Below are 25,019 nucleotides of genomic sequence, written 5' to 3'. Positions count from 1 at the left end.
TAGAGCAAGACAGCCTATCAAGATCCAGCGGCAAAGAGGCTTTCACGCTCTGCATGCCGCCGAGCGTTTCATGGTGTGCTAGAGCCATAAGAGTGAGTCAAGGTCAAGGATCACACTGGCTTGGAACAAACCGCTGGTTTATTGTGTGGCAACAAACCGCATTGACAGGCTGACATGAAGTGAAGTCTGTAGTACCGGTATGTAGCTCGCGTTAGGAGCACACTGATAGGCTTAGCTTGTAAACATCTACGGTGGCTCGTAGTGGACAAACAGCCTGACATTGGATAACGTTATAGCCCCCACATGTCCGTCAATTCGTGTGCCTGTTGATGAGCGATTTAAACAGAGCGATTCCAAAGGGTTGAATCAAGCGACAGAGCGAAAAATAAATATCTCTGTGTGAACACAGCTTGACATAACACTGGGTGTAGTGTTTTGTTACAATTGTGAGGCAAAAAATGTGTAGTATAATTCTTTAAGTCATGGCTGACATTTTGCTCTGTCTAAGTCAATTTTCACTTTCTATTCATTGTTTTTAATTAGTAGTGTGTAAGCAATCCTTTTTGGAGATGATTGAACAAACTCTAATCCAGTGTTCTGGAAATAATAATTAAGATTTCTTTCATCTCAAAGTAGATCAACTCAAGATTCCATTCTGAAACAGGACCCAGAGTCTTGATAAATAAATAAATAAACAAACAAACAATAAATAAATAACAGATTCCTCACTGATGTACAGTATAGCAGTAGAGCAAGTCAAGGCATCTTTGCATTGGACACAACTAGGTCATAACAACACAGTTTACCTTCCTCAAAGTCTTTTTTGTCGCAGATAAACACGTTGATCCGCTGATACGGCTTGCCAATTTCTGACTTGTATGTTTGAAGAGTGAATGGCCTTTGTGTCCCAGGGATATTAATGACTTCAGAGCCATCTGGATACAGGAGGAGGAAAGGTCCTTCATCCATGTCTTTATTGAAGTCCCTCATTTTTTTCACTGCCTGATTAAGAAGGTCTAGGGCAGTGATGTCAGGATCTGTGGAGAGGCTAAGCGTTTTCCCACGCTGTGGCTTGAAACTCCCTCCCTTCTTACCCGTCATCAAACCAACATTTATCTGCAAGATAAAAAATATGGACTGTTAGTGGGCAATGTTTAAAGATCAATGTTTATTTAAAATTGGTCATTTATGCTATGTTACGTGTTACACTTGGATCCAAAATTGACCATTATTAACTCAAAATATCACTCAAAGTAGTAGAGTGACCCAAACCTTTACTTCTAAACTCGGTTAACAGCTGAAGCCTATAGCATGAAGCAGGATTAATGTCTTAGCAAGATAACGTCAGGGTTAACCCTGGGTTATCGATAGCACAAAGCCGGTTCATTTCTCACTGGGGTACATTGACATGGTAACTTACACTGAACAGCTATTCTGCTCTGGAGCAGGTTAAGTTTGGAGGCTGAATCTAATCCTATGAAAAGCACCACCCACTGGCCAATCAGATGTTCGGAAAACAAATGACCTGCCCATTTCTACACTTCATTCATGGTGTTTGAGTGATTTTTCTTTCTTCCTTTTAAAGAGGGAGAGTATATTTTGCCCTCAATATAAGGATGATTTTATTCAGATCATCAACCCGGTATTTTGATCATATTTCAGCTTTAAAAGGGATAGTTCAATATTTTGGCAAATTCGCTTATTGCCGTAATCCCTATTATAGTCATATGGGTAGGTACAGTCCCTTTAATTATCAGTGCCTGTTGTTTTGAGAGCCATGGGGCAGCGGCGCGCTCTGCTCAGCGAATACAATGGAGGTGGACGGTGCAGACCTCAAAACTAATCAAATACACAATCCAGTAGGGCTGTGGCGATTCACTTATCTCCCGATTCGATACTATCACGATTCTTGGGTGCCGATTCGATTTATATTGCGATTCTTAAGTATTGCGGTTCCTACGATTATTGCGATTCGATATTACGATTTATTGCGATTTTTGTTTATTTTTTTCTTTTATTTTTTCAGTTTGTTTGCTTTTTTACACTAGATTAGAACATGGGAAAAGTTGAATCATACACTAGAGACTGTATATTATATCATGAGTAGGGCTGGGCGATATAGTTAAAAACAGGGGCGGACTGAGATCATAATTCAGGCCGGGCATTAGATACCAAGCAGGCCAGGCCGATATGGGCCGACGCGCGTGAAATTTGGGCCGTTTGAAGCCCAATTTGGGCCGTTTGAAGCCAGATTTGGGCCGTTTGAAGTCCAATTTTACAATGAGATGCACACACTTTAACCCTGAAGTGTAATTATTACTTCAGACTAACTAATAAAGTAATAAAACCACTAGTAAACCAGTAGGCGGCGTCTGGCCTGCTGTTCAGTGAGTGGCCTGACTGCAAGCACCCAAAAAAAATTTTTGTTGCGATTATCGATTCTGGAATATAAGATCGATTCAAAAAATCGTGACATTAAAAATCGCGATACTTAGGTGAATCAATTTTTTCCCCCACCCCTACAATCCAACAACTCCAAAACGCTCTTATGGATAAGTTGTGACCTGCACATTCACCACGCTATGAAATAATAATGTGACATTACGAGTCAGAGTTGTTTTCAAGATAAATGCATAGCCGGGACTACTTTCCAGACATACCTGCTGGGCGGAGGGATTTCAAGCAGCGCATGTTTAGTGCAGCTACTCTATTCATCAAAACAACACGTTTGTTGAGAAGGAACAGACTTCTGATCATGGCAGACTTTGTGGTGGATAACGATGATAATTTATTTTTTACTAACCAAGACCCAGAACCTTATTTATTTGAGCCAGAATACACAGAGGAAGAGTTACATGTTTTGGAAGAAGAGAGAGCCAGAAGAGAGGCTGAGGCTGCCAAGCAGCAGTCACAGAGCTGGCATGGATTGGTGGTGAGGACTGAGATGATGGAAGAATGTCAACAGCTAGTTAACAGTAGGGGTGTAACGGTTCACTTAACCCACGGTTCGGTTCAAACTTCTGTTTTTGACTCAAGGTTCGGTTCAAACCTCGGTTTTCAAAAACTACTAAAGAAACATTTTGAAAACTTCTAGAAAAGATTTTTCCTCAATTATCAAGTCACGACTCGAGTCACCAGAAAAAATAGCTAAAAATATCTGGTTTTGTTGCACAAAAAACGACTTCAAAGCAAAAAAAAAAATCCCTCAACTTTTTTTTCATGCACACATCCGCGTCCGCGACCCACCCAAAATGCCACCCACTTTTGGGTCATGACCCACCAGTTGAGAACCACTGGTCTAAATAAATAAAATACAAATGAAAAACCTCGGTTTGGGAAGACAGAATGAGTTTCTAAACCTAAATCCTTTGAACCTCGGTTTTCCGGTTCGGTTCAAAACCGTTACACCCCTAGTTAACAGTTGTTCATTCTCACTCTGAGCCATAACCAACTTACCTGAACTTTCTTCATTTTCTTTGCTTCCTTTTTCCCACAAGAAAACTTTTGTATCTCCTCTTTTTTTTTTGTTCTGTACTCCAGAAAAGTCCCTATGGTAGGACTCGGAGTTGGAATAGGCAGTGATTCTACAGGGAAGCAAAGGAACAATGCGTTACATTACAGAAATATAAATACAGCAGTAATCGTATACAGCATCCAAGAATCAAATCAAGACAACACAGTAGTTTTGCAAAATAAAATAACTAAGGGAGCTCATAAGTATGGACACTACTTTTAATTTGACACATGAAATGGTGCAACCAATACTAAGTTGTGGGCACCAGTGGCAGCTGGTGATATATATATATATATATTTTTAGGGGGGGGGGGGGGGGGTTAGGGTTAGGGTTAGGGTTAGGGTTAGGGTTAGGGTTAGGGGGGGGGTTAGGCACTTCATAGCTCTGCAAAAAAAGTACACAAACCTAAAAATAACAACAACACACAGTAATGTTGCCCAAACACTGGCCAGTAGCACTACTTGAACATACATTTTGCCCTCTTTTCCTTCTGGCCTGCAAATTTCTCAATGGCTTTCTGGTTAAAGTCATTGGGGGGGGGGGGGGGGGAGCACTTCATAGCTCTGCAAAAAAAGTACACAAACCTAAAAATAACAACAACACACAGTAATGTTGCCCAAACACTGGCCAGTAGCACTACTTGAACATACATTTTGCCCTCTTTTCCTTCTGGCCTGCAAATTTCTCAATGGCTTTCTGGTTAAAGCAGGGGTCCTGTTAACCAGATATTCTCGTCATTGACCGTTTTTTTTTTAAGACGGTGACGTAAAAATCTGAAGGCCATCGGTCATTTTGACAGGTTGCAATTACCGCTTTGTCTGTCCGAGGCAAAGGTACAAAACCTAAAGACAATCGCCTCTGCAGCAATCTCAGTTGATGCATTTGATTAAGCACAAGCAGTGGTGGAGGCGGAGCGCGCCCCGTGGCTTTTTCCGGGTCGGCGAGTCTCTGTGGGTGTCTGAGCCCGATGGTGCTCACTGTGTCAGCGACTCCATCTGTTCTGCCGTCTATCCACGGTTTCCTTTTCACGATCGCGACACTCTTGCTAACAGAACTACCGCGCACACATACTTCGTGCCGAGAGTCATGCCCCCCCCCCCCTCCGCCGAAAAACATAAATGACGGATATTTACGTCAATGGCAGTCAATGAGTTAATAACTCGACCAGTATTCCTTGTAAAAGTAATACATTTGTATGTGTATACACGAATCCTGCGAAGTCGCGGGTGTAAACAAGCCGCCATTACTGCAGTGACCTACTGAGGTGGCTCCAGGGGGAAATACATGGCGCGCGCGTTTGAATGCAAGCTGTCCTCGAGTGTAGCCTTATATTTTTCTACATTTACATTTTTATTCAACGTTACATTTGACAACGATGCCTAGGAAATCGGGAAGAAGCTGTGCAGTTATCAGCTGCCCCAACAGTAGTGGCAAACTTCAACTTTGGAAGAGAATAGAAGGTGAAATACACAAGCCTTTACTAGGCGTTAGCTACATGAAGAGTGCCCCTGTCTGAAACCATAACGTTACATAAACATACAAATATAGATTCCCTGGACGTGCAGAGGGCCGAGCTGTTCGCCAGAGGTGGATCAAGAATATAAGTTATTTCACCTCATAATGAGTAGCATGCAGCTGCCTAGCCTAAGCTAACAGTGATTATGACATGGGTTATGTGAACATTATGATGGTTGTTGATGGACTGTGAATATCAGACAGGTCCTTTCAGAATATTTGGCCAATCCATCCCGAGCTCAGGTCATTTTGACCCTCTATGAGAGACCTGTAGTTGGCATTCTGTTGCTCATCACAAGCCCTTGAATGCCTATAGACGGTTTTAACTTGACAACAATAACAACCATCACAACCCACCTGAATATCCGGTTTACTTTCTGTATACAGTAGCTGAGCGCAGGCTGATATTCGGCTCATATTAAATGTTAACGTTAGGCCGTGTCCGGTCTTTATGTATTGTAGTAGTTAGTAGTTGTTGTTGTTGATGATAGTTGCCATAACAACCACCCCTGTCGGAAAGACGTGCACACGCTGGGTAATAGGAACCGGTCCGTGGAGCTAGCCTGAGAGGCTAATAAAAGCTTCATGTTACAGAGTAAGCTGACTATCAGTATGTTATTGCATGCATAGGCCTATCTTTACATTAAAAAAAATAAAAAATAGAAATAGAAGTAGGCTATGTCAGTGTTTTCCCCTGAACAGCTTAGAAAGTGGACACTGTCAATAGTTAGCACTGTGAAGCTGATACAATTCAGGTTGCGGTAATGCAACATTTAAGGATGCCAACCGCCATAAAACACAGAAGAAGCTGAGAAAAAGGAAATGCTGTGGGGTTGCAGCTGGTGAAAACCGTCTATAAAAACACAAATTCGTATATATTTTTAAATTTTTACTAATGTAATTGGTGTGCAATGATTACATGCAACTTGATTGTTTATGCTAGCTAGCTAGTCAGTAACGTTAACATTAGCATGTTCACACCATAACGTCACTTGAAATGCGGCTCGTTAAGTGGTATTTTTTCCGCTATTTACAATTTGAATAATTACTATCCCCATCCATAATAAGGTCGTACCTTCATCAGTAACTGGGGGCTACTGTCTCACGTTATCAATCCAGCTCACGACGCTGTTGGCATAGCGTTACTGCCAGTCTGCAGCAGCAAGATTTCTTCTTCTTCTTCTATGGAGTTTTATGGCAGTTGGCATCCTTAAATGGTGCATTACCGCCACCTACTGTATTGCTAAAACTATACAATATCAATAAAAAGTGTCCACCCAAAATGCGCCCATTCACCCCAATATCAATACTGTGGCCCAGCCCAGTCGTCTCGGCCGAAGCGAACGCTTCATTCAGCGTACACAAATTGGCCGGTGGATTCGTGTATAGCTTCCGCTAAGGTCTGGAAACTGACGAGCACTGAGCAAGCTAGCTGAGAGTAGCTAGCTTGCTCTGGTAAACTGCGACATACAAAAGTAGCATAAACATTACATTACATCGGTTAACTTACTTGAAGGTCCCGCATGACTGTTTTCTTCTTGCAGCCTTTTTCCACAGTCACTGCAAAAGTTCGGCCTCTCTTCAAACTCTTTGCCACAATGGTGGCAGTACATCTTTCTTTCATTCCTCTTTTCCTCTGTGTTCGTCTGGCGCTGGGTAGCATGTCCTTCCGGTTCAAAGGACGGACCAGTTCCTTCATCCAATCAGCGACGATTCATGTCACCTGAGAGTACCTACCTTTTCCGGTTTGGTTAATGTGTTGTGCTTTGGTTAATGTGTTGTGCTTTGGTTAATGTGGTTGTGCTTTGGTTAATGTGGTTGTGCTTTGGTTAATGTGGTTGTGTTTTGGTTAATGTAGTTGTGCTTTGGTTAATGTGGTTGTGTTTTGGTTAATGTGGTTGTGCTTTGGTTAATGTGGTTGTGTTTTGGTTAATGTGGTTGTGTTTTGGTTAATGTGGTTGTGTTTTGGTTAATGTGGTTGTGCTTTGGTTAATGTGGTTGTGTTTTGGTTAATGTGGTTGTGTTTTGGTTAATGTCGTTGTGTTTTGGTTAATGTCGTTGTGTTTTCTGATTTGTCGTTGTGTTTTCTTATTTGTCGTTGTGTTTAGTAATATGTTGTTGTGTTTTCTTATTTGTCGTTGTGTTTTCTTATTTGTCGTTGTGTTTTCTTATTTGTCGTTGTGTTTTCTGATTTGCGGTTGTGATTTGCACTTCAGGGCCACCGTACGAATGCCATTTTCAAGCTTGTTAACGCGATATCTCAGGAATGTCTTGTTGGAATTTCTTCGAATTTGCCTCAAATGGCGATTTGGACTCAAGTATGAACTAATGGCGGAGCCATAAGTCTGCGTTGCGGTCGTTTTTTTTCTTTTTCTTTTCTCTCTTATCCAGGTCTCTCTCTCTCTCTCTCTCCCCCTCCCCTCCTGTGTGGTAAAGTTGGTGGAGGTTGGGCCCATCACTGCACTCATGAACAGCTGTTGTCATTGCCAAAGTGTGCCTTGTTTGTTTGTATCGGTCATGTGTTCAATAAAAAAAAGGGGGGTGGGGGACATTCAGAGAAGCCGGGCATGGCATGTAACGGTCGGCGAAGGTGGAGGAGTGAAACACGCCGGACAGCGGGTTGCATCACAGCGTGTTTAAAGTCAAATGTCACGTGTTTATTTAAGCCTAACCCAAACCATAAGCCTAACATTCACCAAGTTATTAGTTGCCTAAACTTAACCAACGCAGCAACATTTTAAAATGAACTGACATGAAGTTTTTCAAAGGGATCAGCGTGATGATTTCAAATTGACGGCGGAGGAACGTACGCGACAGAGGATCAAACCTGTGGCGTTGAGAAATTATGAAAAAGGGCCTCCTGTGCATCAAGAAGTGAAGCAAAGCAGCTCATTCTCACTCTGAACTCGTCTCAGAGCCCTGCTTGTGTTTTATGGAACGCAGCACGGGTGGACCATTAAAAAACACTCTCCACCTGTGGGTTCAGGCAATGGTCACGCACGCCAGGAAATGTGGTAGTACTGTACCACCCAGGGCACGCATGTCAAAGTGTTCTTGGGTAAGACACTGAACCCCAAATTGCTCCCGATGGCTGTGCCAGCACCCTGCGTGGCAGCTTGCCGCCTTTAAATGCAGTCCATTTACCATTTACGTAGTACCACCCTGGTTTTAGATTAGAGGCTTTGGGTTGGGGCTTAAGACCCCCTAACAACACTCACCCAATGACTCATCCTAAAGACCACCTACCCAATGCCTAAACATAAGTCCCCCCCACCCCCTAGGTGGTACACCGTCCTCTGGGTTATACTACCATACTTCCCAACTCGTTGTGGACAACGAACTTTGCCTGCACCCACAGGTGCGGAGTGCTGCATTCCATAAAATGCTATAGGCTCCGCGGAGCATTACGAAGGTCACCAAAGGTGCTTGACAAAGCTCAATACAACTCAATACATCTGAAACACATCATGATCTATTGATCTAAGCTCACACATCTAACTCAATACATATGAAGCACATATGATCTGACATATGACATGATCTATTGTACAGAGATGTACACAGAGAAACAAGCTCTCCATCCTCAGAGCAGACTGCACGATGGCCGAACATCATGAAGTTATCTTTTTGTTTTTTAAGAGATTGCTGAAAATTGTATGCAGATTGCATTGTATAAATAGTCATACATTTGTACAGATTGCTAGTCCTTGCTTGTTGGTCTCTAGGGCTACCTACAACTGCTAGATAGATCTGATAAATCTGAGACATGTCTGGCTATTAACTCATTGAGTGCCAACGACGTCGATCGACGTCAAAGTAAATAGTGACGTAGAGTGCCAATGACGTCGATCGACGTCAAATGCGTTTTTTGACGGTGGGATGTGGATCAAAGCCTCCTGCATCTCCTGTACAAATATTGTAGCTATTGAAGGTGTATAACCTATTTTACGGACTCATTAGGTGGCGACAGTGCTCTCCAGATTAGAGAAAGGTCAGGAAAACAGCTGGAAAAAGCCCCGTGATGAAAGAGAAACCGCTCATGCTGCAGCCAGAGCTATATAGATGGCTCTGGCTGGAGTTAACGTTGGCTGCGAACAGCAGTCAATCCGCGCACACAACTGAGCCTCTCTGTCTCTGCTGTATAGTTTCTCCACACGATTAGCCGCCAGAAAAGCAGCACCCGACGCCAAAGGGCCAAACCATTCTCAGCAGTCCGGTTTGGCTTTTCCCTGTCACGCTGGGAGCCGGCGCACAAAAACGGAGCACTCCGAAAATAGACGCTGGGTGCGTGAGGCTGTGTGTTAGTGTGGGGAGGAGTTTGCAGTTGAGGGGGGGGAGAGGGGGGTGGGGCACGCAGGGCACCACACAACTACACCACGTCACTACATCAGAAAATATTAGCTTCAGACTCAGTGAATGTGCTTGAAATGCTTAATTTCACAAAAGGCGGAATATCTCAGCTTCTAATTTGAAACGCCTGTTTTTGCTCAAAACAACCTATGTTCTCCGGTTCATAACTAAAGAACGGAAAATGGTATCAATAAACTTTTTTTTGCTGATGATACAATAGAGTCTCCTCGTTCTTTGTGCCTGTTCGGTGTTTACATAGTAATATCACACAATATTCTGTGGGCCTCGAGAAATCACTGAAAACGCTCTGAAACTCTGGAAACTCCGTTCTCCAAAAGTGGCTGGCACTCAATGAGTTAAAGAGGTTCAATACATCCAAACCCCACAGTTAACAATGGATGCACAAAAGCAGCATTTTTTGTTTTCTTCAGTTTATGAATTGGACCCTGATGAATACATGTGTGACTCTTGTGTCTCATTCTTCTTCACAATCCCTGAAGGCTTTCTCCACCTCTTCCAAACCTCTATTGTAGATATCAATGTGACAAGAAATGGACCTGAACTAACGGGAAAACTGATAAACCGAATAAAAAAATGATTAAAGTCTAACTGAAATGACAATTCAATCAAACCAATTAGACTCTCAGTAACTTTGACAGGGAGTGTTGTCATGAATATTCATGTCAATGAGTCATCTGATTTGCTGTGAGCCTTCACTGCTGACAACTGATTGGCTGCATTATGATATTGATGGATAGACAACAGCAACATGTCCTGACTTCCTTTTCAATTATTCTGTTTTTCCTGCTGTGATTTCAGTGGGACTTTAAAGGGAACAACTCCGTCACTACCTTCACTAAGGTGATGGACAGCTGGCTGTGTGAGAGCTGAGACATCCATCTGGAGTGAGATCAGATCCTTGAAGATCCTACTCTGTTGCCTGGGCTGCTGCTTCTTCACCCGAGCCGCCTTCAGCACTAGAACTACCCAGGTCATCATAATGCAACTCAATGTTCTCCTCTCTTCCTTGAGCACTGGGACCAGCCAGGTCATCATAATCCAGCTCAATGTCCTCCTCTCTTCTTTCAGCACTGGGACTACCCAGGTCATCATAATCCAGCTCAATGTTCTCCTCTCTTCCTTCAGCACTGGGACTACCCAGGTCATCATAATCCAGCTCAATGTTCTCCTCTCTTCCTTCAGCACTGGGACCACCAAGGTCATCATAATCCAGCTCAATGTTGTCCTCTCTTCCTTCAGCACTGGGACCACCCAGGTCATCATAATCCAGCTCAATGTTCTCCTCTCTTCCTTCAGCACTGGGACCAGCCAGGTCATCATAATCCAGCTCAATGTCCTCCTCACTCTGTTCAGCACTGGAATCATCAAGGTTACAATAATCTGGCTCGATGTTCTCCTCTCTTCCTTCAGCATCTGAACCAACAAGGTTATAATAAACCAGCTCAATGTTCTCTCTTCCTGGCACGTGCCTCCTTTTGGCCTGGAAAGACATGACAGCAGCTGTTACTGGATCACACCTCTCTTCTAGCTAAAAATTTACAGTCTGTTTCATTTAACCAATTGAGTAAAGATGTTCAGTACCTTGCAGTAGAAACAGAGGCCAGTGATGAGCAACAACACAGTCAGCAGCGGGACAACATTTCTGACGATAAAATCTGCTGGAGAGGCTGAAACAGAAACATCCCATCAGATCCGCTGACGTCATGAGAACAGCTCCCATTAAACATAAAGCTCGTGCTGCCCTTAGTGATGCACAAATGTATTGGTTAAATATCGGAAATGGACGATTTTGGCATTGTTGACTAGTTGGCTCATCAGCCGATAATATTAAATACACCGATGGCAATGGCTGATACTCATTGTATATTGCGTCACCATCACTAATCTGTTACCAAAGCTGTTCCAAGTTTGAATGGAAGGACAGCGTACCAGCAAGAGGTAAGAAAAATACTACTAAATCTACGTTAAAGGCCCATTCCGTCGGTTCTGGCGAGAAATAAATGTGCACAAAGTGCTTTATATTGGCAATGAGTGAATGCACCTTGACGTAACTTAAAAATGGTGACCAGGAGCGTTTCTCTCCGACCAGCCGTTCAGAAGATACATGGAAATACCGCAGTTTCGAAGGGCTTAGCATTTCCCGCCACAGCTAGAGGATGTGACGTCTGCGCGCGTTCACGAGCCTGCCTCTTGTCCTGGCTCCGGCGTAAACGAAGAAGACGGCTAACAGGAAATGGTTAACCTTACGTTCGTCGCTAGCTGCTAGCAAAATGAAACAACACAGACTCCAGAAAAAGTCCACACTAAATAAATAAATAAATATTTATATTTAATGAAGCCCGTCTGGCCAGACAGCAGCAATGTGACCGACATCGGGGGGAAACTACAATTAGGACTGTGTTTTTGTTCTTGAAGGGAACTTGCTGCCTACTGTAATGTGGTTTTGACCAGATAACGTTAGCTGCTTGCTAATGGATTTTCAAGATTCAAGATTTTTATTGTCACTCCGTAGTACAAGTATCTGACCACCTGGTCAGAAACTCTGCTAACATTACCGTCTTGTGTGAAGTAATGCAACCCTAACGTTACTACCGTTATGCTTATGGTCATGGAACATTGTTTGACTGCAGTTAGCTGCGGTGGTGAGTCTGCCTATTATAACCATAACGTTAGCTTGATGCTAACTAATAGATTTAGCTATATTTATCGAAATTACCACCAGCCCCACTAATAACGTTACTGTCTTGTGTTAATAATGAGTCTAACAGTTGGAAATATGCCTAACGTTAGCCTACTGTCTGTTATGCTTACGGTACATTGTTTGACTGTTCAGTTTGGTCAAGACGTACCGGGGGAGAAGGCTCTGACTGCAGTTAGCTGCAGTGGGACTGCACATAGTAACGTTAGCTTGATGCTAATCGCGGCTAACTAATATTAATTTACATTTATAGAAATGACCACCGAGCTCCACTAATAACGTTACCGTCTTGTGTGGATAATGAATGTAACAGTCGTAAATATGCCTAACGTTACTGTTGTGCTTATGAAACATTGATTGTTCAGTTTGGTCAACTCCAGGCATTAGACGGTACCGTACATACAGGGGAAGCAGGGTAGTTCCTGGCTCACGGTAACGTGAATATCCTATTCATTTCCCAGCAGCCAATGTAAGCTAAAACACGGCCAAACATGCCACAATAACGTCCGATAATTAATCCAGAATCCTTCCTGGGCATCTCGAGGCTGATCTGACTGATAAATTGTCCAGGTTGCCGTTTTCAAGTGACTTTCATGAGTTAACGTTTCACAGCAACCAACACCTCTGCTGTTGCCAGGCAACTGCTTGTGCGCGTGTGAATATGGTGCCCGCGCATCAGCTCATTCACACGCTGCCTGCAGTTACTCTAACGGCCACCGGCGTCAGTAACAGTGACAATTGACGGAATGGGCCTTTAATTTGCTTTCTAATTTATTTATTTAGTTTAATTTCAGAAAGGGCATTTTTTTGTTACGTAAAAGTTGTTGGAATATAAACTGAACGTCTGTACTCAAGTAGAAGTACTGTTACATTACTGACATATTACTCAACTACAAGTAAAAGTACTGGTGCTAAAAAAATAAGGCTAGCTCTGATGAAGTAAGTTAGTCGAGTCCAAACTACTGATGATTGCAATGATGCAAAAATCCCCAAAAGTTCATCCATGCAAACGCTAGTTTCATGAGTCGCCACAACAGATTTAACTGATAGAAATGCTCATTCTTCAGGCCATTACCCACAGTGCACCTGGCTATGGGAGCTGGTTTATCAACAAGGGCAAATCCGGCCCAAGACCACGTGCGTCGTGTGGCAACCACAGGGGCAGACATACCTGGTTTGTGGCTAGATGTGTCATCATTTTGCCAAACTGGGATAATAAAGCTTGATAAAGAAGTGCTTGATAAATTATTAAGCCCAGTTTCCCCACTGAAAATGCCTGAAGTCACAGGCATTTTCCCCCCTTCCCCCCCTTCCTTCACTGCATCACTGCTACGCTGCATTGATAGCTAACGTTGATTGTTGTTACTGTAAAGGAACAGCGGCAGTAAACTGGATCACTGATAGTTAAACGTGCAATTAAATTAATCCACCATTCACATGCGTGGTAAACCGAACCGTGGAGAGATACGCAGGTACGGGACTACGGCATGTTGCTGTGTCTGTGTGTGTCTAAGTGCGCTCGTAGTTCAGGCAGCACAGCAAGTGGGCGGGGGTGAACATTAAGCGTTGAAACACCACCCCGTCGGGAAACAAGAGGGAATGTCACCAAGCGACCCCGAAATGTCCTTTCTGTGACATGACTGACTGAGTGAATGAGTGAATGAAAGACTCATCCCAAAGAACGATCTCCTGCGCAGGTGATAAAAAATGTGCCCCGTTTCCTGCAGTTGTGTCGGATTGAAGTTGGTTCACGTTCTCACACAACCCATTCTCCAAAAAATTGTGAAATAGAAACATTGGTCCACAGCCAAAAATGTGACAGTTTAACAATAACGGCTCTGAAATAGTTAGATGGTAACTTTTGTTTGAACTTTTTTGGATTTATTTTTATTTTAATTTTTTTCAAAATTCGGTACAGCTGTATGGTTTCAGTACGAATATGGTAAGGTACAAATACGCATATTTTTAAACCCCTAGTGTGTAGTTATGTTCCTGCACCCCAACAGCCATTGCGGGACAGATTAAGATGAGTGAGTGAATGAATGCATGAATCAGCGTAGCTGTAGGACGTACATTACGTCATGGGAACATTTTATGTCCATTAGGCAGTATGCAGTGCTGCATGTAAACAGGACTATTTGTGGAATATTGTCTTTTTTGGAATAAGGGCAAAAACTGGAATATTCTCCATCAGGTTACCTGAGACAGTGAGAAAGAGGGGCTGGCTCTCAGAGGAGAAGTTATGAGAGAAAATATAGATGTGATAAACACAGCTGTAGATCCCTTCGTGGGCGTGGCTTGCAGCAGGAAACCGGAAGTGGGCAGTGAGATTGCCAGGTGGCTGGGTGTGGTTGAGGGCAGAGTGATTGCCAGCTGGCTGGGTGTGGTTGTCTGCTGTGTGGGAGGCAGAGTGATTGACAGCTGGCTGGGTGTGGTTGAGGGCAGAGTGATTGACAGCTGGCTGGGTGTGGTTGTCTGCTGTGTTGAGGGCAGAGTGATTGACAGCTGGCAGGATGTAGTCCTGTGCTGTGTTGCTGGAGGTGAGGTGGAAGAAGCCTCCTGGGTACTGTGGCTGGATGGAGCAGCTGATGGTGAAGCTGGAGCCCCTGAACACCTGAAACCCCTGCTGCTGGGCATCGGAGACCCCATCCATGGAGGAAGAGAGGGAGATGTTTGACTGAACCAGCAGATCTGTAGAGAGGGAGATGATTGGCTGGACCAGCAGACCTGTAAACAGAGAGGGAGATGATTAACTGAACCAAAGTGATGAATGCTGATGGTTGAAAGATGACGGTTTGTCTATAGCAGCCACTGTCCAAGACAGAGAGAGGCTACATTGATATGTAATACAGAGAACTGCTACATTGATATGTAATACATAGAACTGCTACATTGATATGTAATACGGAGAACTGCTACATTCATATGTAATACAGAGAACTGCTACATTCATATGTAAGACAGAGAACTGCTACATTCATGTAATACAGAGAACTGCAGAGAACTGCTACATTCATGTAATACAGAGAACTGCTACATTAATATGTAATACAGAGAACTGCTACATTCATATGTAATACAGAGAACCGCTACATTCATATGTAATACAGAGAACTGCTACATTCATATGTAATACAGAGAGCTGCTACATTCATATGTAATACAGAGAACTGCTACATTCATGTAATACAGAAAACTGCTACATTCATATGTAATACAGAGAACTGCTACATTCATATGTAATACAGAGAACTGCTACATTCATATGTAATACAGATAACTGCTACATTCATATGTAATACAGAGAGCTGCTACATTCATATAATACAGAGAACTGCTACATTCATATGTAATACAGGGAACTGCTACATTCATGTAGAGAACTGCTACATTCATATGTAATACAGGGAACTGCTACATTCATATGTAATACAGAGAACGTAAGTTATGACTATAACTATGGATCTATGAGACCGAACGATGACCGTCACCACGGTCTTACAAGTGAATGATGCGCCGCTTCTCCTTAATCTCCGAGACATTAATATCAACAAAGTCAGGTGACTGACCTCAGGAGGCCGGACCAGAGGGCGGAGCCTATAAATACCTCCAGGAGTCCGCGCCGACTTCCTCCAGCCTGGAACGCTTCATCCCGTTCCTAGCGACAAGAGATGGTGACGGTCATCGTTCGGTCTCATAGATCCATAGTTATAGTCATAACTTACGATCTATTTCGACCTCACTCAGACCGTCACCACGGTCTTACAAGTGGATGACGCATACCATCAAGGTCGTGAGGAACAGCAGATTCCAAGCCGTCACTTCTGCGTCCAGCAGCTGACAGTACACAGCTGACCCCACCGGTGCTGGCGCCGCCACATTGACTCTGTAAAAACGAGAAAAAGTGCATGGAGCACTCCATGATGCTGCTGCACAGATCTCTGCCACAGAGACCCCTTTCAAAGCTGCCCAGGAAGTGGCCATACTCCTAGTAGAGTGTGCCACCAGATCTCCAGGGACAGGAAGGTCCTGCCCACCGTTGGCATGAGAGATCGTGTCGACCACCCAGTGTGACAACCGCTGCTTAGAGACGGGAAAGCCCAGTTTGTTCCCACCATAACAGACAAACAGCTGTGCGTGCGAGTGCTGCAAGGACTGAGTACGTGCCACATAAGCCCTTAACACCCTTACTGGACACAATGTCTGCAGGTCTATGCTGTCCCCCGCTGAGGCGGGCTCTGGCTTGAACAAGCTGATTTCAATGACTTGATTTACAGTCTGAAAATTCACGACCTTGGGGAGAAATGAGGGTTTGGGCCACAGTGACACCCCGGTGTCATCAGCCTTCCACCTCAAACACTGTTCACTAACTGACAGAGCATGTAACTCACTTATTCTCTTGGCTGAACACATGGCCAAGAGGAACAGCGTCTTAAGCGAGAGAAACTTAAACTCGGCCTGCTCAATAGGCTCATACGGAGCCCCAGTCAGCACTCAGCACCCTGCCCGGCCGCAGCCGGTATGTGCCCTTGATTAATTCTGACACCAAGCGGTGTCTCCCCACAGACGCACCTTCCACTGCTTCATGGAAGCTGGAAATGGCTGCTGCATATACCTTAACAGTGCTAGATGCCCTCCCTGCGTCGAAGATCGACTGAAGGAAGCGTAGTACCCCCTGAACAGGGCAGGTGGATGGGTCCAGCTGCCACTTACGACACCAATCCGAGAATACCTTCCATTTCTGGCTGTAGCTAGCTTGTGTGGAAGGGGCCTTAGCGCTACGTATTGTATACATGACAGCTTCGTCTAGCCCAAGAGGGAGGGGCTGCGCCGCGGCCAAGCCCACAGCTTCATTGCCGCAGATTTGGCGTGCCAAATCCGACCCTGTGCCTGGGACAGAAGATCTGCCCTGACTGGCAGCGGGCATGGTTGGCCGTGGAACAACCGGAGGAGAACTGGAAACCAGTGCCTCCCTGGCCACCTGGGAGCTATTAACAAGACCCTGTAGTGCCCCGTGGCCACCCTGTGGAGTACATGGGGGATCAGAGGCAGCGGAGGAAAAGCATACAACAAGCCTGTTGGCCACTCTTGAGACAGAGCATCTGTTCTGCTCCATGGCACCCCCTGAGGCCTCATCGAGAACCAGTTCTCGCAGTGAGTCGACTCTACTGTTGCAAACAGGTCCATCCGAGCCCTGCCGAATTGGGACCACAGCCGAGCTACGACCTCGGGATGTAGCCTCCACTCGTCCGGGAGAGGGCCTGTCCTGGACAGGAGATCTGCCGCTTGATTCTCCACCCCGGGATATACATTGCCCTGAGAGACGCTAGGCGGGGAAAGGCCCACAGCCACAGCTTCCTGGCCACCTGGAGACAGCGGAGAGACCTGGTGCTCCCCTGGTGATTTATGTTGTACACCGTGGAGGAGTTGTCTGTCCTCACTAGGACATGTCTGACCTGATGAAGGGGAGAAGCTCCACCAAGGCCAGGTGGACCGCTCTCAACTCCAAAACGTTGATGTGCTCGCCCCTCCAAGGAGGCGTCCACACACCCCGTACCATCCTGCCTTCCCAGACTGCCCCCCAGCCTGTTAGGGAGGCATCTGTGGACACTACTGTCCTGCGTGATGGGATGACCCCCAGCGGAACCCCGGCTGTCAGAAAGGCCTCGTCTCTCCAGGGGCGCAGTGCCCCGACGAATGCCCCCGTCACTCTGATTCTCACTCTCCGGTCTCGTTCCGGATGGAGATTGAAGGCGTTCACCCATCTCTGCAGCGGCCGAGCCTTGAGAAGACCCAAGGGAAGCACCACTACTGCTGCTGCAATCATGCCTAGCAGCTTCTGAAATTGCACCAATTTTAGCTGTCTGCCTTGACGGAACAGCTCGACCTGAGCCAGGAGTCTCATAACCCTCTGCGGGGTGAGAGAAGCCGACATCGTGAGCGAATTTAAGGACAGACCCACAAACATTGTATGCTGTGCCGGCTCGAGACTTGAAGCCGAGCGCTTGCACGTGATTGATGACCCTCTGCGTGTCCCGCACACTCTGACTGCGACTTGGGGCACAGATCAGCCAGTCGTCCAAGTACGGGAGGATCTTCAGGCCGGCCATCTGCAGTGGACGTAGAGCTGCTGCCACCACCCTGGTGAACACCCTTGGTGACAGAGACAGGCCAAATGGGAGGACCTTGAACTGGTAGGCTTCTCCTTGGAACGCAAACCGTAGAAATGGCCTGTGGTTTGTGCAGATGGGGACGTGAAAGTATGCGTCCTTTAGGTCTATGGAAGTGAACCACTCTCCTTCCTCGATAGACTCCATAATCTGTTTGTTGGACAACATTTTGAAAGGCAGAACCTTTATGAAGGCATTTAGCCGCCTGAGGTCCAAAATGGGCCGCAGGCCACCATCTTTTTTTGGAACTATGAAGTATCTGGAGTAGAACCCAGCGCGCTGTTCGCTGCTGCCTACTCTCACAATGGCCTGCTTCTGCAGTAGGGTTGAAATTTCTTCTGCTAAAATTTTTGCCTCGATTGAATCTCTGACCACGGTCATACCGACCATGGAAAAAGGAGGGGGTCGCCGCCGAAACTGGATTCTGTATCCATTTGCCACCAAGGCCAGTACCCAAGGGTCTGACACACAGGTTTCCCAGCTGTCCAGGCGCAGCTGAGACACCGGTTCGACGGCTGACCCCTGTCTCCTAGGTGAGGTTCCCCTGAGGCCTTGGACCTCTGGGGGGGCGGCCTCTCTGTCTCTGGGGCGTGCCCCTGGAGTACCCACTGGGCTGGTGCCCCTGCTGGCGCTGCAGAGGGCGTTTTGCACCGCCACCCGAGGTTGCAAACTCCACCCCCTGTCGCCTGCCACTCCCCCGAGACCATGAAGACTGGCGTGGGGGCTGAGATCCACTGGCCCCATACCTGGCACTAAATGTGCGCCGCACACTTTCCCTAGTGCGGCGTGATTTCTCCGCTTTGTCCAACACTCCCTGAGAGTCTGGGTGAAAGACATTGCCAGGCACCACTGGCATGATTGTGAGATCTCTCCTCATATTGTCTGGCAAAGTGGTCTGCGCCAGCCAAACCTGCCTGCGTGCCAGCATAGCGGCTGACATGGATGCACCAATATCCCTAGTAAGTTGACTATGAACTACCAGGGCCGTGTCCACCAAATCCCTGGTGTCCTGATCCTCAGGGCCAGTGGTCTTCCTAATGGCTGCCAGCAGAATCGCCAGGGCATTGCCCGACCGGGCTGCACGTGTGGCCGCATTGTAGGCGTGACACACCAACTTGTCTGTCTTTTGACATTCTTTAACTGGGCAACGATGGTTAGTGGTCACTCGCTCCGGGCCGAGTGACGTCAGGGCCGCAAACTCCCCCTCGACTGGTGGCATGTTCGCCAGCCCAGTCTCTAGCCCATACTGGGACTTGACTAGTCCGCGACACCCAGAATTAAACAGTGGAGCCCTGTCTGGATTGTCCCACGACATTCTGAGCATGTTCAGATAATCCGGAGCCGCCGGGATAGCCACTGACAGCTGGGCCCGGTGAATACCGGCCCAAACGCCATCAACTGGAACCGGAGCCTCCGCCGGTATGTCCAGCCCCACAATTTTGGCTGCGCTCACGCATTTGGACACCACATCCATGGGTGAGACCCCACTGCCGTCCTCACTGCCACGAGCCGACTCCGTCGCCCGCTGTGAAGACCCGAGTCTGTCATCTTGTGACGCATATAAATCGAGGACATCTGGGTGATCCTGCCCCTCGCTCTGATATGTGGGCAGCTCAAGGTCGGCAGACCCCCCTTGGTCTTGAGACTCTGGGGTTGCCACCGAGACCGTGTGATGGCCCTCCACAGCAGCAAGTCTCCCTGAGAGACTCTTGATTGCTGCTAGGATCTCCAGCTGGATGTCCCCATGCTGTGGCTGATCCTCCACTGAGACCCGGCGCCGACGAGCCGGACTACCCGACCTCTGCCCATGATGTTGTTCAGGCGAGGCCTCACGTTTCCTGTGTCTCTTACTGCGACCAGAGGAGTGTCTGGCCTGTCCCTTCTCTTCTCTCGGTCTTTTGGTAGCTGGCTGTTCCGCCGCCTTCTCCAAAAGTACGGCTCTCTGCCGCCGTTCCTCCAGAGAGAGATCCAAGGCCTCCCCGCAAGGGTTGTCAATGGCCTCGAGGACATGGTCCAAACCGAGGCAGGGGGGACATTCCCGATGGCCATCCTTGGGGTCCATCCGACCACCACAGCCATAGCACTGATAGGCCATTCCCCCACCAGCTCGTTGTAGCTGGGGTACGGAGGCGGCACTAGGGTCCCCCTGTGCACAGGGGTTGCGGACCCACAAACACTCTCACCCAATGGTGTGTGTTGTTCTTGTTGTTTTCCAGGTACTTTTTCCTGTTCCTACCCCCACTCTGCAAAAGATGGATGTAGAACAACAGTAATGAACACAACAGCTGTAGAACACTGCTTCTACCTGCCGTTTTATTTTAATTAATTAATTAATCACTTAATTAATTATTATATCAATATTGCTTAATCAATATGACTGTAAGAGCCCCACTCCCTGTGTGTGCACAAGGAAGGGCAGAAAGCATAATAGTAGGGTCATCTGTGGCACTTCCGTGACCGTGGAGAGCGAAGGTCCGTTTCTCAATGGATTTGTCATCTAGGAGGGTTAATAAACAAATTTAGCCGGGGTGTATTTTTTAAAAAGGCGGGGAAAATATTTGAGACCAAAATCCAAAATGTCTGCCGTGGAAATGAACTTTTTAATGGTTTGACCTACAATGATGCACAATACATGGTTTCAGAGCTTATTCTGGTCAAGGAATACATATTTGGTGTTTATATAATGATTTGACTTATTTTTTACCTTCAAATCCAAGATGGCTGCCAATTTTGAGCTCTAAAAGGCAGTTTTTTCAAAATCGTCATAGAGCCTTCATATTAGGCTTGAATGACAGGTCTTCTCATGATGAGTTGAATAATATACAGTATAAGTACACAGAAGTAATCTCTGAGGTCATTGAAGTAAATGTTTGTGTGTAAACAACAGTTGCTGATTTGCGGTTTCCCATTAAATAGGGTAGGCTACTGAGAATATGGTGTCCAGTTCATCCCATCACATTTTCATAATGAACCAAAAACTATTTTGCACTATAGCCTAACATAAAATAATATTCTGTATGCAAAGCTAGCAAGGTTAGTTGCTTGAGCTGAATTTAAAGGTCAACTCAAAACAAACAATGAAATTAACTTTGAAATTAAAACTGAATCCTAGGCTACTAAATTTCATCAGCACACAGTAAAGGAAACTTGTCTTTGAACTCAGCTGACTGTCTAGTCCTAATCCCTGTTGTGCAATGTCCCTTTTCAGTGAAGTTTTAGTTTTTGTTAAGAGTATGGACTTTTAATCTTGACCTTGTTGGTAGGCAATGGCCCTTTTTCAGTCAAGCATTTTCAGATTAGCTCAGTCAGTCTGTGAAGCAGTCAGTGTCAGCACTTGCGCGAGCTCGCTTTTTCTCTAACTAATGTTAACATTACACACTTTAAGGCACTTTGTTTGAGGATATAAAAGGAGGTACGGTGGTGTAGTGGTAAGCACTATCGCCTCACAGCTCGAAGGTCGTGGGTTCGATTCCCACCTGGGACGATGTGAACGCTGAAGGAATGCGTGCCCGTCCACATGTCCTCGAGTGCCCACCGCCCGGGTGGGGTCGTCAAAAGGGCCTTTCTGTGTGGAGTTTGCATGTTCTCCCCGTGCCTCCCGGGGGTTTCCTTCATATAGGAACCCCCTTCACCAAAAACATGCAATATCCTGGTTGCTAATGTGGTTCCTCCTCTGGTCGTTAAGGGCGCCTGTTCAGAGGGAGGGGAACTGGTTGGAATAGTGTGAACCTCCCACGTGCTATGTCCTACCGGTGAAGCTTCCCCTGTCAGGTGAAAAGAAGCGGCTGGCTAACTGCCCATGTCTCGGAGGAAGCATGGAGCCAGTTTCGGCTCTCCCCAGATCGGCAGAGGGTGGAGTAGCAACCAGGATAAAGAAATTACGTTAGCACTAATGGGGGATAAAAATGGGATAAAAAAATCGGGGGGGGGGGGGGGGGAATATATATAAAAAGAAAACTTTGTTTGAGGTTATCAACGTTATTCACTAGTCTACAAGAACATATAAAACAAAAGCAAAAACAATTTTTATTTGCAGAAGTCATCATTGATATTTGGTGTTAGCTAACGTTAGGTAACGTTATTATTTTTAGCTAAAGTTAATGTTATCTGTCTCCACAATTCTGTCAACTGACATATGCATTTGCTTTTGAAAATAAACAGCGTATAACAGCAATACAATATAACAGTAATATAATAGCGAGTTGCTTTCCCTCCCAATGAAAGACAAAGCACACAATGTCCTATGAATGTGTCCTAAAATGTGACAAGCCTTGCAAGCCCACCGATACAATAAATCAAGGCAAATGGGACAGCTTACAATTAAAAGCCCAAGACTGGTCAGGACTTGATAAATTTGATGATGTTTACACCACCACCTCCTGGGAAGATGGGGCAACCAATCGGTACATGCATTCGTCATGTTATATTTCTATTTAATCTTCAGTTATGCTTAAGCAAGCCAGGCTGTTTATTTTCAAAAGCAAATGCATATGTCAGTTGACAGAAGTGTGGAGACAGATAACATTAACTTTAGCTAAAAATAATAACGTTACCTAACGTTAGCTAACACCAAATATCAATGATGACTTCTGCAAATAAAAATGGTTTTTGCTTTTGTTTTATATGTTCTTGATGGTAGAACTATCTTTAGACTAGTGAATAACATTGATATCCTCAAACAAAGTGTCTTAAAGTGTGTAATGTTAACATTAGTTAGAGAAAAAGCGAGCTCGCGCAAGTGCTGACACTGACTGCTTCACAGACTGACTGAGCTAATCTGAAAATGCTTGACTGAAAAAGGGCCGTTGCCTACCAACAAGGTCAAGATTAAAAGTCCATACTCTTAACAAAAACAAAAACTTCACTGAAAAGGGACATTGCACAACAGGGATTAGGACTAGACAGTCAGCTGAGTACAAAGACAAGTTTCCTTTACTGTGTGCTGATGAAATTTAGTAGCCTAGGATTCAGTTTTAATTTCAAAGTTAATTTCATTGTTTGTTTTGAGTTGACCTTTAAATTCAGCTCAAGCAACTAACCTTGCTAGCTTTGCATACAGAATACTATTTTATGTTAGGCTATAGTGCAAAATTGTTTTTGGTTCATTATGAAAATGTGATGGCATGAACTGGACACCATATTCTGAGTAGCCTACCCTATTTAATGGGAAACCGCAAATCAGCAACTGTTGTTTACACACAAACATTGACTTTATTGACCTCAGAGATTACTTCTGTGTACTTATACTGTATATTATTCAACTCATCATGAGAAGACCTGTCATTCAAGCCTAATATGAAGGCTCTATGACGATTTTGAAAAAACTGCCTCAAAATTGGCAGCCATCTTGGATTTGAAGGTCAAAAATAGGTCAAATCATTATATAAACACCAAATATGTATTCCTTGACCAGAATAAGCTCTGAAACCATGTATTGTGCATCATTGTAGGTCAAAGCATTAAAAAGTTAATTTCCACAGCAGCCATTTTGGATTTTGGTCTCTCAAATATTTTCCCCGCCTTTTTTAAAAATACACCCCGGCTAAATTTGTTTATTAACCCTCCTAGATGACAAATCCATTGAGAAACGGACCTTCGCTCTCCACGGTCACGGAAGTGCCACAGATGACCCTACTATAACTCCTTTCCAAGCTTACCTGCTTTCTTCTAAAACAGATGAATCTGTAGTTATCTTATAGCTGCTCGTTACCTGCTTTCCCACCAGGTGTAACAATTAAGCCACCTAGAACGGAGATGTGTTACCAAACATGAAACACTCTCAACAATACATTTTGCTTTTCCAGGTGTAACCAACCTAGAATGGAGATGTGTTACCAACATGCAACACTCTCAACAATACATTTTGCTTTGCCAGGTGTAATCAATTAAGCCACCTAGGCTGGAGATGTGTTACCAAACATGAACACTCTCAACAATACATTTTGCTTTGCCAGGTGTTAAACAACCTAAAATGGAGATGTGTTACCAAACATGAAACACTCTCAACAACAAATTTTGCTTTGCCAGGTGTAACCAATTAAGCCACCTAGAATGGAGATGTGTTACCAAACATGAAACACTCTCCCGCAAACATTTTGTTGGGGATATTTTTACCAGATGAAGCGCTTGGTTGTAAGACAAGCTTCCCCAGGTTCTTTCACCAAGATCTTTAACCCACTCAGACTCAAAGATAGACAGGACTCGAGTTCTCAGTTGTACTTGCAAGCAAGGAGAGTGTCGAGCGGCACATCTGCACGACTCCAAGACACTTCTGTTTTTCATCCTCCGTGCTCAGTCTTTTATTCACTATAACTCGTGGTTTACACATGAAGCAACATGAAGAAATGATCCTCCCAGTTCCTGTTTATCAGATAGTACACGTATGCATAATTTCAACACACATCAACAACGGTTGGACTGAACGCTGACTGCGCGAGCTGTTATTCTGCAACGTTAGATGAAGACTTCCTCATTTTAAAGCACAGCAAACACAAGTGAACATCCTTTTTACATAGGTCATCTCATTTTGACAGAGACACACACATGACAGTTCCATTTCTGCACAAGCTGCAAAATATATAGGTCACAGTGCAGTAAACCGTTCAGTCAGCAGAGTGGGAGAAAACAGCCAACAGATAAAACATGATTAAGCAAATATGAAAAACACTTCTTCAAACCCTAACAATCCCTACTTTTTTTTCATTTTTACCTTATACATTTGTTTCTCTCATATTCAGATGCAGGTTAACT

This window comes from Poromitra crassiceps, assembly GCF_964638095.1.
Source record: "Poromitra crassiceps genome assembly, chromosome: 8".
Classification (NCBI taxonomy): Eukaryota; Metazoa; Chordata; class Actinopteri; order Beryciformes; family Melamphaidae; genus Poromitra; species Poromitra crassiceps.
Note: the sequence above shows the minus strand (reverse complement) of the source record.